This window comes from Streptopelia decaocto, assembly GCF_964273445.1.
Source record: "Streptopelia decaocto genome assembly, chromosome: 17".
Taxonomy (NCBI): domain Eukaryota; kingdom Metazoa; phylum Chordata; class Aves; order Columbiformes; family Columbidae; genus Streptopelia; species Streptopelia decaocto.
The window spans coordinates 5533842-5541525 of NC_138672.1; the positions used below are offsets into that span (position 1 = coordinate 5533842).

Sequence of the window (7684 nt, forward strand, 5' to 3'; positions counted from 1 at the left end):
ATAAACATGATTCACTCAGCACGCAGCATGCGTATGGATTTACAGTTGCTTAGACTTCGATCCTGGAAATACGTTTCATTATGTCTGTGGGATTGTAATTAAGAATTTGTCTGTGTGATTCAAATTGCAGGATCAGGCCCTTTGCAGTTATAATTGCAGTGGGTCAACAACACTTGAGTACACATTTGAAAACAAGCCTATGTTCAATATTCTGTGAGTAATATCTAAGCACTCAGTTACCCTGCAGAAGTGGGGCCTGCATGCCATTTAGACAAGGGTATGATTTGATGTCTACCCTGTCACAAGTAGGTGAGAGATGGACAACGAGAAATGGTTATTCGCTCCTTCTCTTCCCCACAGAAAGTCTGAAACAGCCATGGATGTTATGTGGTACCAGATCTAAAAAAAAAATCCCAAACAAAATATTTTTACACACAACTCATAACTATTTACATACTGAAGAATATGAGGAAAACCAAAAGCATAAAAGGACTCAGCAAAGAAATGCCATACCCAGAGGAGCTGGGCTTCCTGGTGACACTGCACGTGATAGCCCTGGGACAACTACTGGCTTTGCATGTCCCCAAACAGCTAAACAATCATCCCTTCAGTGACAGCACTCATCCATGCCTTTCTGGTCCCCTCAGTGTCCTGCTCTTCTGGTTAGACCACTTTTCAGTTTTTCCAGAGTCTTAACAAGGTCCGATCTGCCTCCATCACCAAAAGGTATCCCTCCTTCCTCCATGTCACTAGCAAATACCCTGAGCAACACACCCAGTTCTAATCACTGTATTTACAATTAACTCTCGTCCCCCAAGAAAATAAGAGGATTGATACACATGTATAGCTAAATGCACAAAAAAAAGGTTTTATCAAAATACTTATGAGAACTCTAATTACCGCTGTTAGGTTACTTTAAGCCAGCACCATATAAATATTGTGGGAGAACCCTAACTGGTGGCTTTTCCCTGGCCAATTAGATTTGTCTATTCACTGGCCTAAAACACGGTACAGCAACCCACCGTCATTTTCAAATACTTGATATTTCTCTTTTAGGAGAGTGAAAATAGCAGATAAACACATTATCAGCATTCTCAGGCATAAAACAGCGAAGCCTGGAGTTGTTTTGCAGAAGCAACTCCAAATTCAGATGACATGACATAAGCAATTCTAGAAATAGCTGCTGGTCTTAAGGCTACGTTACATGTATCCTCCCTGCTGCTTTTTTATCTCTGTCCACAATTTTAACACAGACATTACGCTGTCTTGGTTAGTTATTTCCTTTGACTTTCTCAGGATTCTCAGGCATTCTTCAGTCTCACCTTATACCTCCTAAGCTCTCCCTGCTCCCCCAAAACACACCTTTGATTTTGACTGCAAATCTCCCCCAGAACAGAGCGGTGCAAGAGATGCCTGGAATAACTCCAGCATCCTCATATTCTAGGCAAGGAGGTGGTCCGAGCCAGGAGGGACCCATAGCCACATATGTACCCCAGCATATGTCTGAGGGCTTCACTTACCCGCTCACCATCTGTACCTGCTTAGAGAGCAGTCACACGCCGAAAGCAACCCGGCTGCTCCAGCACTCACAACCTGCCTCACTGCTGGTTATTCCACTGATCCCACAGGTCCAGCTAAAGATTCGCACCTGCTTGTCCTGGTTCTCCGGCCTCCCCTGCATTGTCAGCCTCCTCCCTTGGGTCACTTCTTTCCATCCTTAGAATCTCTGCTTGGTTAGTTTTAGTTTCTTTGGAATTTTCTAACTAATGCTCTAAATTATGGAACAAACTTGTTTTTATTTATTCTTCTGGTCCTGGCAGGCACACCTGGAATGTTCTGCCTGCAAAAGCCAATCATTTAAAGCTCGCCCTCCCCATCTTTCACCCTGCTTAACAAGTCAGCATCCACAACTGCAAGAATAAGTTACCACCAAGGTCTCCGACATTAGCAACGTATCTGACAACCATATAGGCAGCTCCAGCCGGAATAAAGAGATGGCTAAATGGGATCAGTTGTGTTGACTCAGGACTTCTGGCCAAAACTGCATCCAAAATCATGATGGAAACAGCAGAGTCTAGAGCACAGGCCAGGTTCTAAATCACGCTCTAAATCAAACCCTAAGAGATCCTCACTCACCATGGAGCCCATGAACTCCCCTGGCTTCAATTGGCTGGGATGATTTACAGCAAGTGGTTCCAAGCCTTTCACAGGTACTCACCATACGGTGTATTTCAGCTGTAATATGCATAGATATTAAAGTCGAGGCTATAAGACCTGTCATAAGGCTTTAGGCTTTATCTTCTATAAGCACCAGGTAAAAGTGCACACTTTATATCAAGATAGCCATGAGACCAGTCCCAAGCATGAAGAGACTGCAAGAACAAAGCTACCCTGCTAGAAATCAGGCAGTATGGGAGAATGGATGGGAGTGAGAGCTCCCTCTGCTCCCATATTCTGTTTTGATTTCCAACAAAAAGCCCTGGAGCCTCTGTTATGTGTGAGAACCTCTCCCAGCTTGGTTTGCAAGCTTTTGTGTCATTGTTTTGTATATGTCAGCCCAGAGCTGGCTTTGTTGTCATTTGTGAACTTCTGGGACCAAAGATGTCATGATGGCAATACTCCGCTGAACAGTGCTCACTGCTAACACACAGACAGAATTTGTTCTGGGGCTTGAAAACCATACTGGTGCTCCTGGCACCTGAGTTTCTACCTCTGCCCAGCATTTCTATCACCAATATAAACACCAAAGAACAACAATATGTGTCTGGCAAAGGCTATTCACCCTGTCCTCCTCTGGAGGCCACCATTTGAAGTCGTTTCAGATTATTTGCTCCGATCAGTTGCTGCTGCTCTGACTCGCTATTATTTCTACTGCCAGTGTAAAACGTGATCCATCAGCAGTGCAACTAGCTGTTTTTTTCTGAAATGGAAGCAGGGAATCATGCATGCAAGAGTTCAAGCACTGGGGAACACTATGTCAACACCTAGAGACGTGCCATCACAGGGGCATCGTGCTGCCGTGGGGACCAGTGTCACCAGCACCGTGCTCCACGCAGGTCTGTCACAGATGCAGTAACAGCCTTGTGCACAGCTAAGCTCTGTCAGCTGCTCCTTGTAGGCAATGGTAAAATGGATGTAGAACACATGACTTCAGAAGAATAAATAGCAAAAATAAATAAGTGCCTTTCTCTCTCTCCTGTGATGCTGCTTGCAGGTCTTGCCTCAAGGCTGCAAGAAAACAGCTCACTGAGCGTGGGGCTGAGAAGGTACAGACATGTATTAAACTCCCCAACCCAGCCACAGAGGCAATCCTGGGCTTGACTCTGGGCCCCTTTTCAAAATAACACATTTACACCCAACTTATGCCACCTTCACTTAGGATCTGATCCAGCATCCCTGCAGCAAACTTGAGTCCTCCAATTGTCTTCAGCTCAGTCTAAACCAGCTGCTCCTCTGATTTCTGCTCTTTCTCCCGTTCCTCTAGTCCTAGCACTTTTTCTTTTCTGAAACGGCACAGCTCAGCCTGCCAAGTCAGCAACAGCTATCGCGCACCTACTCTCCAACCCTGCTGAATGTCACGTCGTTTGTCTAGTCCAGCTCTGCCCATGTCTGACTCTCTCCAGACAGAACCCAGCAGATATGTCCACTTTCCTTCCCCAGGCTGCTCTGCTTGCTGATGTTTCCCTTTTCCACACACTGATTTCAAGCTGCAGCCCTGTCCAACCGAGCTCTGGTCCCATCAGGCCAACTGGACACGGCAGTGCAGGAGCACAGCGAGCAGAAACCTTTCCTGGCATCTGAGAACACCCTGGGGTATCACATCCAGCCAGGAGGAGATGCTCTGCCCTGACTCATCCCAGCACCATTCGGTAACTCAGCATCCTGCCCCAAGCAGCAGGCATCTCCCAAGCAAGAGGAAGAGCCGGGGAATCAGATCGTGGTCCACGGGTCTATTTAGACACCAGGTCCCTCCCTGCATGGATATTCTGTCGTTCTGAGAAGCTGCTCTGCGTGGCCTGGAGGGAAATGGGCCAAGGTCCTTATGGTTGTTAAAAATCCCATGATACTTTTGCAAGAGGGATGGTGTAAATCAAACCACAGGGCACAAGCTACCTAACTCCGGGTAATTTATATTCTGCCTCACTAAGTTCATCTCTGCACTTTCAATGCATGAAGTGATTTTTCACTTCCCCTGTAGTATTTGCTGGCACAGAAAAGCTGCTGGGCTCTGTCCCAGAAGTAGCTGCATTTCATCACCGGGTAAAAAGATTCCTGCGTGTATCAGGCCAGATCCTCAGCAGAACTCCCGTCTCCCCCCCAAAAAAAACCAGCGCGTTTGTAGCCAGAAAGGATCCGGCCCAAACCCATTCAGCTGCACCTGGGCCCCTTGGAGAAGAGAGCCCTGTTGTTATTTATCGTTCCCCCGCCCCCGCATTATTATTAGCGCTTGGCTCCGGCTCGGCGGGGCCGGGGGGGTGAGGGGCGGGCGATCCCCGCGCTCCGCTCCGCGCCGCTCCGCGCTGCGTGGAGACACAGCGCCCCCTCCTGGGGCCCGGCGGCAGGAGCCGGCGCTGGCGCAGCGGGCGCGGAGCTGCGCGGGGGCGGAACGGGGGGGTATCTTTCCCGCGCTTCCCCCGCTGTGAAGCGGGGGTCTCTCCCTGGTTTTCCATCTGCAAACGTCACGCCTCAGGGTGATTTTGGGGCTCATCATTCCCATTTCTGATCTTTAGCTTCCCCCCCCATTATTTTTCCTGCCTTCTTAACGTCTCTGCATCAACTGTAAATACTGTATCAGCACAGAGCCCTGGATAAACTACAGAAATCCCCCTCCATTTCTGGAGGTGAGCAGGGAGACAGGTACAGTTCTGGACTGGAGTCGGTTTCTGCAGCACGTTCCTGAGTGCTGCACTCTGAGCAGGCAGCAGGACTTCTGCCTGAGCAAAGACAGAACGACTGGGCTTGGAACTATTTCTGTTACACAGACAAGAACGATCATTGTCTGCCAGCAGACCCATCCCCATGTAGTGTTTAGCATCAGCATAACACACACTTCTGATGTAGTAAACAGCAGAGGTGAGGAGGGAACACAGACACACTCTCCGTCATCTCTTCTGGGACACCTTTTACCTAGAGAAAGCCAATTCACCATCCGTTCCTCCTCTCTGAAGTCCAAACACAGACTTTAATCATCCTCATTATATTCTGCTCTGGGAGGGCTGGACAGTCTCCTCACTAGGCCCTACAGAAAGAGGTGAAGGAGAGGAAGGTCAGAGGGGAGATGTTGATTAAATACGTCTAACACCAGTGACATCATCTCCCCTGCACATACTACACCATTTCTGATCAAAGGTGCTTGCAAAAGCATGGGAGTGTTTGTACTCCAAGGATGGGTTTTGCCCTGAAGCAGGGTAAGACTGAAGTGGAGCCTTCCACCCTGTATGTTTTAGCTATAGATACATGTGTGGATTTGCTCCCATGCACACTCTCACAGGGGAAAACGCAGCGTAACTCTAGCAGAGCACTTCCCATACTCACAGACTCCAGCTCTTGATCAGAGAGAGCATGATGGGTACGAGCTTGCCACTGCTCCCCCCGCCATCTCCCTGGTCCCCTGTCTGCTGCTTGTCTGCCTTTCCAGTACCAAAATCACGAGTCCTGGGAACATGTGAAGAGCAGTAAAACAGATGTAGATATATAAGACATAGTGAGCTTTTTCTGCTGAGTCGCAAAGGGCTTTGGAGTCAGACAAACCCCAAATCAATGCCTGGAACTAACTACAAGGGAGAACAGGAGGAACAAACCACCTACTGAGAGACCTGCAAAGAAGACAGTGTGTGTGTGCTCATGTGAATGAATGTTTGATTCACATAATGAGAATCTCAGTGCAGTTACTTCTGCACATTACGGTGTGTGTTCGTGTGTAGATCAGGTCTCTGTGTCTGAGTGCAGGGAAACCGTGGGGCTGCGCAGCTCCAATAGGTGTTTGCATCCATGTGAGAGCGAGACCAAGATGCTGTATTTAAGCACGGGGTGGACTGTGTGAGTTCGGCAGCATGTGTTTTGTGTGCTTTGCATGTACATGCATGCATGGGAGACCACGACTGCTTGTCTATGTGGTGTGTGGGAGGGAGAGAGCCCGGGTTTGTCTGTCACTCACAAGCAGATCTGGATCAATCCTTTTCCTTTTTAAGGAATTTTTTTTTTAATCATTTAATATTTCTTATGCCAAAGCCTCATCTCCTTTTTACTCACTACCTCCTCCTCTCACCATTCCCTGAATACTTTTCTACAACTCTTAGGAAAGCAGCTGTACTGCTATTACCAAATTATTATAATTATGCACCCAGATGAGCAGCCAAAGTAAAGCATGAAGCACCCTTCCATCCTGCCTAGTGCAGATGTCAATCACAAGCTAAATTCACACATTAAGACTGCCAGCATTCCAGCTGCTGCTTGTTTCTGCCCATGAAGAGGAGGCTACACCTAAGAAGTGACACCCCCTCCTCTTCCCCACTCCTAAGTAAAAACACAGAGGGACTCTCCAAAGCCAAAATACACTCACACCTACAGCCCTCCTCTCTTTTGACTATCACTGGGTCTTCAGACCCAGGCTGTGCTGGACCTCGGGGATGATGTAATGGCGTGGAGATGCCCTCTGTCCCCCTATTCCCCATGGACTGGAAAAGGCAAAGTTATGCTCCACACCAGCCTCCTAAGCAGCACTGAGAGCTGAGCTGGAGAAAACCAATCTCCTGCACTGTGGGATGCAGCTCCCCGCACCCCCGCCATCGCTGCCCTCCCCCGGCTCTGCCGCTGTCTCCCAGTCCCCACGAGAAGTCGAGGCAATCAGCCCAGTGTGGGATTGAAGGCGACAGACTTTCCTTTTCCTCCGCGATTTGCTTGTCACTTGTGAAAGCGGAGCAGTGGATTAAGTGAAGATGACACCATCTCCTTGGGGACTGTGTGTCGTCGTCCCCCCCTCCCTGGGATGTATCAACACTCCGGAATACAGATGGAGCCTGGCTCCCTCCCACCCCCACCTCAAGTCGGGGGCTGAAACCCTATTGCCAGGCATCTTCCTGGAGCTACATCTTTCCCAGTAGGATCCAGTGCTCCCAGTCTCCCCAGTACCATGCTCACCACACACAAAACCGCTAATCGGGCTGCAGGACTTCTGCCATCCAGCCCCCCCTCCATCCTCCCTGTAACTCCGTGCCCAAGGTGGGGTGCAAGGCAGAGAAAACGTGTGCACGGCCGGGGGCGGAGAGGGACCGCGGGGCGCGTTACACAACGCGGCCGAGGCAGGACGGGGGAGCCCGGTGGGCGCCCGCAGCCGGGGCATCGCCGCAGCCGCAGCGCTCGCCTTACCTGATGCTAACGTCCCTCTCTGGCGGAGATCTGGTCGCCCGTGGGTTTTATTCGGCTCGGTAGGAACTTGTGGGAGAGCTTCTCTGTCCAGCTGGCATACTGTGTGCTGGGCTGATAATGCAGGCGTGAAAATCCTGGGGCTCTAGCAGTCCTTTTCATGCTCAGACAGAAAATCCCCTTCCTTGATCCAGATCGCGGGCATTAAGGGCAGAGGCAAAGAAAAAAAAAAAAATTCCTTTTTTCTCCCTCGTCCTTTTCCTTGCCTTTTCCACCCACCCTTCCCTTATTCCTGTGCCCCTCCTCTCTTCTGCTGCTC

The 7684-nt window shown here is 49.4% G+C and overlaps 1 protein-coding gene across 1 annotated transcript in view; it reads right to left on the reverse strand.

Moving 5' to 3' along the window:
* The window catches only part of BRINP1 (BMP/retinoic acid inducible neural specific 1), an 80619-nt gene extending 73163 nt beyond the window's left edge, over positions 1-7456 (reverse strand). Inside the window, exon 1 of the mRNA XM_082067519.1 lies at positions 7369-7456. The gene's annotated coding sequence lies outside the window, so the exon portion shown is untranslated. The remainder of the gene's footprint in view (positions 1-7368) is intronic.
* Between the last annotated feature and the right edge of the window lie 228 nt (positions 7457-7684).